Raw genomic sequence first — 10,395 nt, forward strand, 5'->3', positions numbered from 1 at the left:
ACACACACACACACACACACACACACACACACAATGTTTTTAAGAAGAAAAAAAAAACAGTGCTTTTATTTTGCAAAGGACTTACGCCTGCATTAGTCACACAGTACACATTCTCTCTGCACTTTAAGGCTAATACTTACTGATTAGACATTAGCACTAATATCTCTTCCTAATGAGTAGTATCTTCGCTGCTTTTCCTATAGGGAAGCTAGGGCCCAGGCAGGTTCTGAAGATCACCTGGGTGCACACAGCCTTTGCAGAGCTGTGCCTTGAATTCAGGTGCTTGCATCTGGAAGAGCCAGAGGGCAGGATGCCCAGGGAAGAATCCCACGGGTCTCTTTTCATCCTCTGGGCATTTTTCTGAGTCCCTCCAGGACTTGGCTGGAACCTGAAAAGCCTGTGCTTTTTCATAACATAGATATTCCCAGAGCAATCTGAATTTATTCGAATAGTCATCTGTTTTGTTTTTTTTTTTTTCACACTTAATCACACCTTGCTGCTGTGTAAGGGGAGCAAGGGTAAATGCATTAAAGCATATGAGCCTAGCCATTGTCTGGAACCAGGACAGAGTCAGTCCTCCTAGCATTAGAGCAGGAGATCTTGATTGTACCAGTTGGTGCTAAGCAGAAGTGTGTGTGTGTGTGTGTGTGTGTGTGTGTGTGTGTGTGTGTGTGTTGCTTACTCACATGCATATATGAAGGCTATAAGTAAACAAGTAAACCTTGGGTGCTATTCCCGGGGTCCACCTTGGTTTTGAGACAGGGTCTCTCACTGGGGCCCAAGGCTGCTGATTTAGCAGGCCAGTGAGTTCCCAGGCTCGGATGTGTTTCCACCTCCAAGTGCTGGGACTACAAGCGAGTGCCATCACGTCCAGTCCCTCCACACCTGCCTCCCTACAGTGGTTCTGGGGATGGAACTAGGGTCTTCATAAGTGTGAGACAAGTGTTTTATTGACTGAGCCCTTTCCCCAGCTTCATGACCTATTTTAGATCCCATCTATGCTGGTGCTGGAACCTGGGAAGATTCCCAGGGAGCTGCTGGTCTTCAGTCCTTGCTGGAATTCCAAAGAAGTAAGTTCCACATCAGTAAAGGGCTGCCTCAGCAGCAGCAACCGAGAATGAATGAACTTGCCATCAAGAGTGAGGACAAAGCTTCCCTCTTCTGTGTCCTTTTATTTGGGATGCTACCAGAATCTGAGGCCCAGATTTAGGGTGAATAGTCCCACTTCAAATGATCCGGTCAGGAAAATCCCTCATGGAGGTGTCCAGCTGCTTGGGTTTTAGTTGATTCCAGATGTAGTCAAGATGACAACCAAGATTGGCCATCACACACTCAGCCCTTGACAAGTCACATCACCTATGCCATCTTTAATTTCCGAATGAAAACAATAACTAGGTCATAATTTTGCCATACACCAGCCACATACAATCACTAACGCAGTATATATTTTGGTATAGGTGGCAATATCCCTTGAGAAATGCTTAGTCTTTTAGTGTCTCATGACTTAAATAGGATAATAATCACTGATATTATCTCAACCTATATTATAGTACATGATAGAGAAATAGAAGAAAGTGAAAATATCTACTTAATGTATTTTTCATATGCACAAACACATTAACAAAAATATGACAGAAACACTCATATTAATTATAATCCTCGTGTCTGCAACTGGTCACGTGGCCTTAGCTGGTATTCATAATTATCTTTTTGTATTGCCCATTCTGTATTTCCTCCACCCTCAGCAAACACCTTAGCAGATCTCAGCTCTTTTTTTGAAGGAGTGACCCATACCTTCATTCCTGGAGAATGGTGTCGTATCTGGGGCTCAGGGTTGGTCTCTGTTGTTGGCAGATCTGGCAGTTTGGGTGAGTGGAAGTTGCTGAGCCCATGCCTAACCTGCATCTCCACCACCACATCCATTTTATTCATGGGCCTGTTGCGCAGTGACAGGGATGAAAAGAGGTGGACAGTCCACAGAATGAGTATAAGGTGAGAGGTTACAGACGAGCTAACAAGCTGAAAGGGACAGAAACTAGACACGGTTTAAGGAAAAACATGTTCCTCATGTTAATGGAGGAGTCCGTGCTGGCCCTACTTCAGGTTCAGCTGGATCTAGGTCCCATAATTCCACGTGTACCTGCTTTCCATCTGCCTCTTAACTCTGTTTTCTCTTAAATGGGCTGGGCTTTGATAGGTCACCTCTATATGCCATGACTAGCTAGCCTAGCCTCATTTTTCTGGAGGAAAGTCTTATTTTCCCAAAAATTGTAATCCATGCTGTGCCCGGGGATAGTGTCGGGCCATGTGTGAAAAGTGACCAAGTAGGAAAAGGCATTGGTGACCCTCTGCTGGGTTGTGCTCCCATTTCCAAATTCTATGTTGAAGCCCAGCCTCCAAGATGACTGAATTTGGAGATAGGGCTTTGGGTTTCACTAAGGTTAAATGAGGTCATAAAGATGGGGCCCTAATCTGATAGGATCTATGGTCTTGTGAAGAGACATGGATGCCTGGCTGCATACACATACCTGGATGCACATACTCACCAGGGAAAGATCATGGGGACACAGGAAGAGGTGTCCACCTCCAAGCTGGGAAAGCAGTCCTCCTCAGAAGCCGAACCCTGGCAGAAGTCCATCCTTCACCTCCCAGCCTCCAGACCCAGGAGCAGATAAAGTCTCATTGTTCAAGTCACTCAACCTGTGGTATTTGCCGTCAGTCCAAGCTGACCAATACACTGGGTACCCAGCCCTGGGAACAGGACACGGGTCATTGTGGCAGAGGTGTTCCCCCAGAGAAAGTCACAGTGCTGAAGAAGAGGGGTGGGGAAGAGCAGAGGCTGCCCTGTGTATGTCTTAACCTTGTTTGGCTCTGGCCACCACATCTCAAGAGTAGGAAGGGGTTGTGACACGTACTAGATAATTAATTTTCCCCATTAGATACGGTGGCACACTATCTCCTACCACCCAAATAATGGCAACACCGTAGCTCAGAGGTTGGCAAACGCTTTTGTGAGGACCCACCCTGTGAATAGTTTCAGATCGTGAGCCAGACTTCCACAACTGCTCAGGTCTGCTCAGTAGCCCCAGTCAGGCTCTGTTCACTTCCTGGGGTCACCAGAACAAAGTCATACAGAGTGGCTTAAACATGAGACTGCTGGGCATGGTGACAGCTACCTGTAATCCTGATACTCAGAAAATTGAGGCAGGAGGGTCATAAACTTAGGGCCAGCCTGGGCTACATAGTGAAATACTGTCTCAAAATATCAGAAAAACAATTTTTTCACAGCTCTAGAGGCTTCTGTAGCAAAACCACATGGCTGAGCAGGCTCTTCCTCCTCGTAAAGCCCTGGAGTCTAGCCTATCCAAGTCTCTCCTGGAAGTCCTTGGCATTTCTTAGCCTGTGGCCATAACATTGAGACCTCTGTCATCTCTTCCCTGGGGGTTTGCTGACATCTCTATGGCCAAATCTCTCTCTCTTTTTGTTTTTTAAATATGTCAGTTGTAAGCTGGGCAGGATGGCTCACATCTGTAATTTCAGCACTTGGGAAGCTAAGGCAAGAGGATCCTATGAGTTTGAAGCCAGACTGGGTTGAATAGTCAATCCCACACCAGCCTGGACTGGAGTGAGGTCTCATCTCAAGAAACAAATAACAAAATCAGCCACACCAGTAGTGGTGGTGCAGACCTATCATCCCAGACATTTGGATGATTAAAGCAAGAGGATCCCAAGTTCCAGGCCTGCCTGGGCTACCGTGGATTCAAGGCCAGCATGGGCAATTTAGGAAGAACTTGTGTCAATATTTCAAAAACTACAGAAAGGGCTTGGAATGTAACTCAGTGGTAGAGCATTTGCCTAGCATGTGTGAGGGCCCAGGTTCAATACCCAGGACACTGGGTGTAGCTGGAGTTTTCTCCAGTCCTGCTTGGCCCATGGTCAGGACAAATCTCTCTCACCGCCAGTCCTGCATCCACTCAGACCCAACCGAGTAAACACACAGAGACTTATAGTTCTTATAAACTATATGGCCGTGGCAGGCTTCTTGTTATCTAGTTCCTATATCTCAAATTAACCCATTTCTATTAGTCTATAAGTTGCCACATGGCTCGTGGCTTACCAGTTAAGATGTTATTTTAACATCTGCTTCTCATCATGGCAGCTGGCAGCGTCTCTCTGACATAGCCTTCGACTTCCCAGAATTCTCTTCTCTGCTTGTCCTGCCTCTACTTCCTGCCTGGCTACTGGCCAATAAGTGTTTTATTTATTAACCAATTTAATATACAGAACATCTCACAGCACCTGGGTGAGGGGGAAAGATGCCAATCATTGGCTTTAAGAACCACCCTAGTCTAGTATGACTACATCTCATATTGTTTACCTCTGCAAAGACACTTTGGAATGGAGTCTGACCCATGTTTTGGAGTCAGAATATCTCCATGTGTGGGGGACACCTGACCCAAGCCACTGTAGCTGCCTCAGAAAGCATGTCAATGAGTGGATGGCATTGACTCTACTACTTATTTGTAGATGCTGAAGCCTGAATTTCTAAATATTCTCATGTCTTGAAATATACACCATTTGATTTTTTCCCAACTATTAAAGAATATAAACCAGGCGTAGTAGTATACATATATAATCCTAGCACTCAGGAGGCTCAGTCAGGGGGAATCATGAGTTCAAGTCTAGCCTAGACTGTAGAACAAGCCCCTGTTTCAAAAAATAATTAGTTAATTGATGCTCCCCACACCAAATCTCAGCTTGAGGTTCACATGCAGATTTGCTGCCCTTGACCTTGAGCATGGGGACAAAATGTTGGTAATTTTTGCACAGCATTTTCCTCAGAAAGAATTGCTTTTTTCTTTTCTTTTCTTTTTTCTTTCTTTTTTTTTTTTTTTTTTTTTTGAGACAGGGTCTCTCTATGTTGCCCTGGGTGTCCTGAAACTCACTCTGTAGACCAGGCTGGCCTCAAACTCACAGAGATCCATCCACCTGCCTCAGTTTCCCTGAGTGCTGGGGTTAAAGGTGTGTACTATCACAGACTTTTGGGTTTCCCTCTCTCTGACCACGGCTTCAAGGGTTCAGTGGTCACTGGGCTCCATGCATGGGCCACAGCAAAGTGGGAGGAGTTAAGGAATATCATGGTGGCGGGAATGGGGGGAGGGGCTGTTTCATCTCATGGTGGGCAGGATAGGAAGCAGAAACCAGGTATTTCCTTCAAAATCATACCCCAGTGACCTTCTTCCTTCCACCTAGGCCCCACTAACCTCCTAGAATAGTGAGACCAACTTGGAACCAAGACATATGAACCATCAGAGGATATTTTATGTTTAAACAGTGAAGGCACATAGATCCCTGATCTGCTGAGCTGGCAGGTCTGAGTGGACTACATGCCCAAATTTAGGTCTAAGAATAAACTGCTATTTTTTTTTTTCAAAGTAAAATAGTAAGGACAATAAAAAGAATCAGGGTGCTGGGTATTTGGTGCTCAGTCACAGCATGGTACTGGGTACTGGGATCAATAACTGACATTTCTAAGACTTGTTTTAGCCTTAAGTAAAGCTCTTTTCCACCACTGTAGTCAAAACCACCTGCCTCACTTGCCTGCCTTGTTCCAGCAGCACCCTACCCGGTCCTTCCTCCTCTACTCATGAGCCCTAAACTCTTGACCCAGCACCAGGAGTGGCTTTTCTACAACCTGATCAAAACACAGGGGGCTCTGTTCTAAAACTGTAGCAGGCTTTTTCTTTGAGCTGCCAGCTCACAAAAAACTACAGAGACTTATTATTAATTATGAAAGCTTAGCCTGTAGCTTTTTTTAGGCTTGTCCCACTAGCTTGTATAACTTAAATTAGCCCATTTCTATTTATCTATGTGTTGCCATGTGACTTGTGGCTTTTACCTCTCCTCCTGCACCTGCTGGAAACTCCACCTTTTCTTCTTCCCAGAGCTCTCTGTCCCCGGAAGCCCCACCTAACTAACCTCTTCCTGCCTAGCTATTGGCCATTCAGCTCTTTACTAAACCAATCACAGTGACACATCTTCACAATGTAAAGGAATATTCCACAACATTTCCCCCTTTTTCTCTAAATAAAAAAGAGAGGTGTTTAACTCTAACACAGTAAAACTATATACAATAAGAACAATTATCAGTAAGAACTACATTTATAATATCTAGTCCATTTGTATTTGGCATATTTGGAGAAAATACTCTATTACCTATCTTGATGAATTTAAAGTTTTATACCTAAACCATTTTTTTTATAAATAACTTGTAAAACTATCTTTTTGGGCCTCAAAACATTTTCTTAGATAAACAACTTGAGCTTGTACAACTCTCAACCTTATACATTTTAAACCATTTTTTATCATAACTTGTAAAACTATCTTTTTGGGCCTCAAAACATTTTCTTAGATAAACAATTTAAGCTTGTATAACTCTCAACCTTATACATTTTATACCTTTTATGATGGTTTATTTTTTAATTTAGTAACAAAGAAAACTGTAACTATATCTCATCTTCAACTCCATCAGACTGGAGAAGTATATAATATTACCTGATTAAACAGGATGTGCAGAGCAAGCAACTTCTAAAACTATTAGAAATGACAGAAAAAGCTGGCTACATGGACAGTCACCCAAGATTCCTCTACAACATCAGAGCATCCATCTTCAGCTTACAGACCTAGAATATCTGACAGACATTTTGTGAAGCAGAAATTTTGAAGGACTATACTACTTTGCCTTGGCAAAGTTCAGCATTTACCTTTTGTGTCCTGCTCACCCAGTTTGGACAGCATACTGTCAGCAGTCAAGGGAAGGACAGACAGTTCCTTGCCCAGTGGCTAACTGTCACATAGAAAGTAAATTCTATATGTAGGTTTTCTGATGCCCGTCTCCTTCTCTGAAGTAGATTGGTGCTGCCAGGATCAGACATGTCTCATTGTCATGAAAAGCCTGATGTTGTTAAAACATCTTAAATGTCATATTCTATAGGTCTCTGAAGTTTTTAAAGACCATCTATCCATCTATCTAAAATATATTTGTTTAACCTTGAAAACTTACTTAACATGGCCACAAATTTAATTGTGAGGTGACTAATGATTAATCTGTATCTCTTAATTATTCTGAATAGCTTTCAAGTACTAAAACTTTACATTACATTTTAAAATGAGCTGTATAGGTATAATACCTTAAACAAGAATAGAAACATATATACAATATAACAAAAATAACCTTAAATTTGTATCAATATATAAAAATCCATACCAATGTAAAACATTTGAGACTAGTGGTTGTTCAAAAGTAGACTCAACAATCTACCTTTTTATCCCATCATTTCTATACTATATCCCCCTTTTTTCTCTTCAGAAAAAGATTCCTGAATCTAATCTCCTTTGTTCAATTTTTTCTTGACCATGACCAATAACAACTTGTAACCAAACCCCAAATGATGACAAATATCCATAAGCTGCCAAATGACCAAAAATTACCCACCCCACCTCTTGGGAATGTGGGCTTCGTGTTCTCTAGACTGTTTCCTGTTGTCTGGGGGCACTGGCATCTTTGGGGGGACACTGAAAACACTAGGATAATGGTCAAGTTTGGGGAGGGCTTGCCATAACATTTATTGTCAGTCTCTGTATAGTGGGAAAGCACAAGGCTTATCTGCAGTCCTGGCCAGAATAGTCTGTGAGGCTAGACCATCTCAGCCAGAAGCTTCAAAGCTGTTCTGGACGCAGAACTTTGAGGAAACCACAACAAAGGCACTCTGAGAGGCTGAATCACCTGGGCCACCCATTTTCATTGGTGTCTGGTCCCCTTGCTCTGAATACACAAACTTTCAAAGATAACATACATATCTGCATTAACGCAAATATGGACTGTGAGTTGTACACAAGCTAGACAAAGATGATTTTCTGTTTTATGTTTGAGCAGGTAAAATACACTTCACCTGTCTTGTAGTTTTTTTAGGTTTGTTTCTTTATATTTTTAGCCAAGATTTGTCAAGGTTCTCCCCCAATCAAATCTGATCTCTGTCAACCTTGAATAAATCCACAGCCTTTCATTTTCTGTGGAAACAAAAGTACAACCTCTTCCCCAACACAATACATTTTTTTACTTTTATTTTGAAGTTAAGACATTTAAAAAATTTAATTTATCAGTTTCCATAATCCAGTGTCTCTCAGCAACTATTGTTCATGCACCAGCAATCAAAAAATTTTAAAGTCAACAAGGCACCATATAGAATCCAGATTCTCTGTGTATTTTCCATCTTTACGTGCCTTATCTTTTTTATATTATTTTATTCTCTCTTTAAAGGTTGTATCTTATTATTTATAAACTATTTTTATGACTGTCTATACCTATTTTCTTTTCTTTTTTAAGGCTATGTCCATTTTTTTTAAAACACACTGTAACCTGTTTAGAGGTTTTTCCATCTGGATCTATCTTTACTGATAATCTGAAGCATTATCTGATCACGTGAGACAAATCTTAAACTGCTGTCAGCCACCATGCTACTCAGCTTAGTGCATGGTGCTGGCACAAGGCAGCTGGCTCCAGCCCCCAGACAATGGCTGGTAGCCACATCTTTGTATGCTTTTGAGCCTACCTGAGAGACTGTGATCACCAGAAGGCTGCGGCTAACTCTGTGTTCTGAACTGTTTTTTTTTTGTTTTGTTTTGTTTTAAGCTTTTTCTGGCCTTATGTGATTATATGTGGTCAGATGTTGGACGTCATATGAAGCAGGATTTTTCTTTGGCCCTCCAGCTCATAAACACACACAAAAGGCACAGAGACTTATTATTAATTATGAAAGCTCAGTCTATAGCTTAGGCTTGTTCCTAACTAGTTCTTATAACTTAAATTAACCCATATTTTTAAATCTACATTCTTTTATGTGGCTCAGTTCCCTTTACTCTGTACTGCCCATCCTGATTCCTCTGCGCCTGGCTGGCCACTCTGCCTTTTCTTCTGCCCAGAGCTCTCTGTCCCCAGAAGTCCCGCCTAACCTCTTCCTGCCTAGCTATTGGCCATTCAGCTCTTTAAACCAATCACAGTGACACATCTTTACACAGTGTAGAGGAATATTCCACAACAGAAACTTGTCACACTTACTATTTGTTCAGAATAAAATCCCCAGAACCTGACCCCCATAGTCTCTAATACTGTGCCAAAAGTGCCAACATCATTCATGGTCCTCTCCTGTGCTCTCTCTCTTCCCCACAACTCCCTGTCCTTCAGAACTCTAGTCAAATACCTGTTTTTAGGCTTTCTGTTCTCTTCCCTTGCTGTTCCCATCTATTTTAGTTTGTTTTTCTGTTGCTATGGTAAAGCATGGATCAAGAACTTCCAGGTCACATTCCATCATGGAGGGAAGTCAGGGCAGGAACTCAAGGCAGGAATCTAGAGGCAGGAACTGAAGCAGGGACCATGGGGGAATGCTGCCTACTGGCTTGTTCTCTGTGGCTTGCTTGCCCTATTTTCTTTTACAGCCCAGGACCACCAGACCAGGGGTGTTACCACCCACAGTAGACTGGGGCCTCCCCATCGATAATTAATCAACAAAAAACCGCCACAGGCCAATCTGGTGGAGGACGTCTAATCACTGTTCTGTTGTTGAAGAGACACCATGACCACAGTAACTCTTATAAAAAAAAAAAGAAGAAGAAGAAAAGCACATAATTAGGAGCCTGCTTATAGTTTTAGAGGTTAGTCCATTACCATCATGGAGGGGAGTATGGTGGCATGCAGGCAGACATGATGCTGGAGAAGTAGCTGAGCTACATCCTGACCCACAGGCAGCAAAAAGAAAGACTCACTGGGCCTGGCATGGGCTTTTGAAGCCTCATAGTCCCCAGTGACACACTTCCTCCAACAAGGCCACGCCTCCTAATCCTTCTAAGAGTTCCACTCCCTGGTGACTAAACATTTAAATATATGAGCCAATGGGGGCCATTGTTATTCAAACGACCACAGAGGCAATTCCTCAGTTAAGGTTCCCTCTTCCCAGATGACTCTACTTGTGTCAAGTTGACAAGAAGCAACAAGCACAACATCCTTCCTGTTCTCTACACTGTCCCCTCCTCTACCCTTGCCCTTCCCTTTGACCAAGGTCCTGTCCCCTGACAAGTGACTCAGCTCACTCCCTTACCACATTTTTACTCGAAATCCTCCTGTCAGGGACACCTCTCTAACCCTGCCCAGATGACCAAGACAGAAGTCCCTACCACTCTCTGTTCTCACACCCCACTTCATTTTCCTTCTCAACATCGTTCACTCCCTGCTACATGAAACAGTTAGCTCTCTCCATCCTTGGGTTCAACAAGCGGTGTGTTGAAATGTTTAACATTTCCATCTGGGACTAGGGAGATGGGTACAGTACTTGCCTCAAA

Source organism: Onychomys torridus, chromosome 1, assembly GCF_903995425.1.
Source record: "Onychomys torridus chromosome 1, mOncTor1.1, whole genome shotgun sequence".
In the NCBI taxonomy this organism is placed as follows: Eukaryota; Metazoa; Chordata; class Mammalia; order Rodentia; family Cricetidae; genus Onychomys; species Onychomys torridus.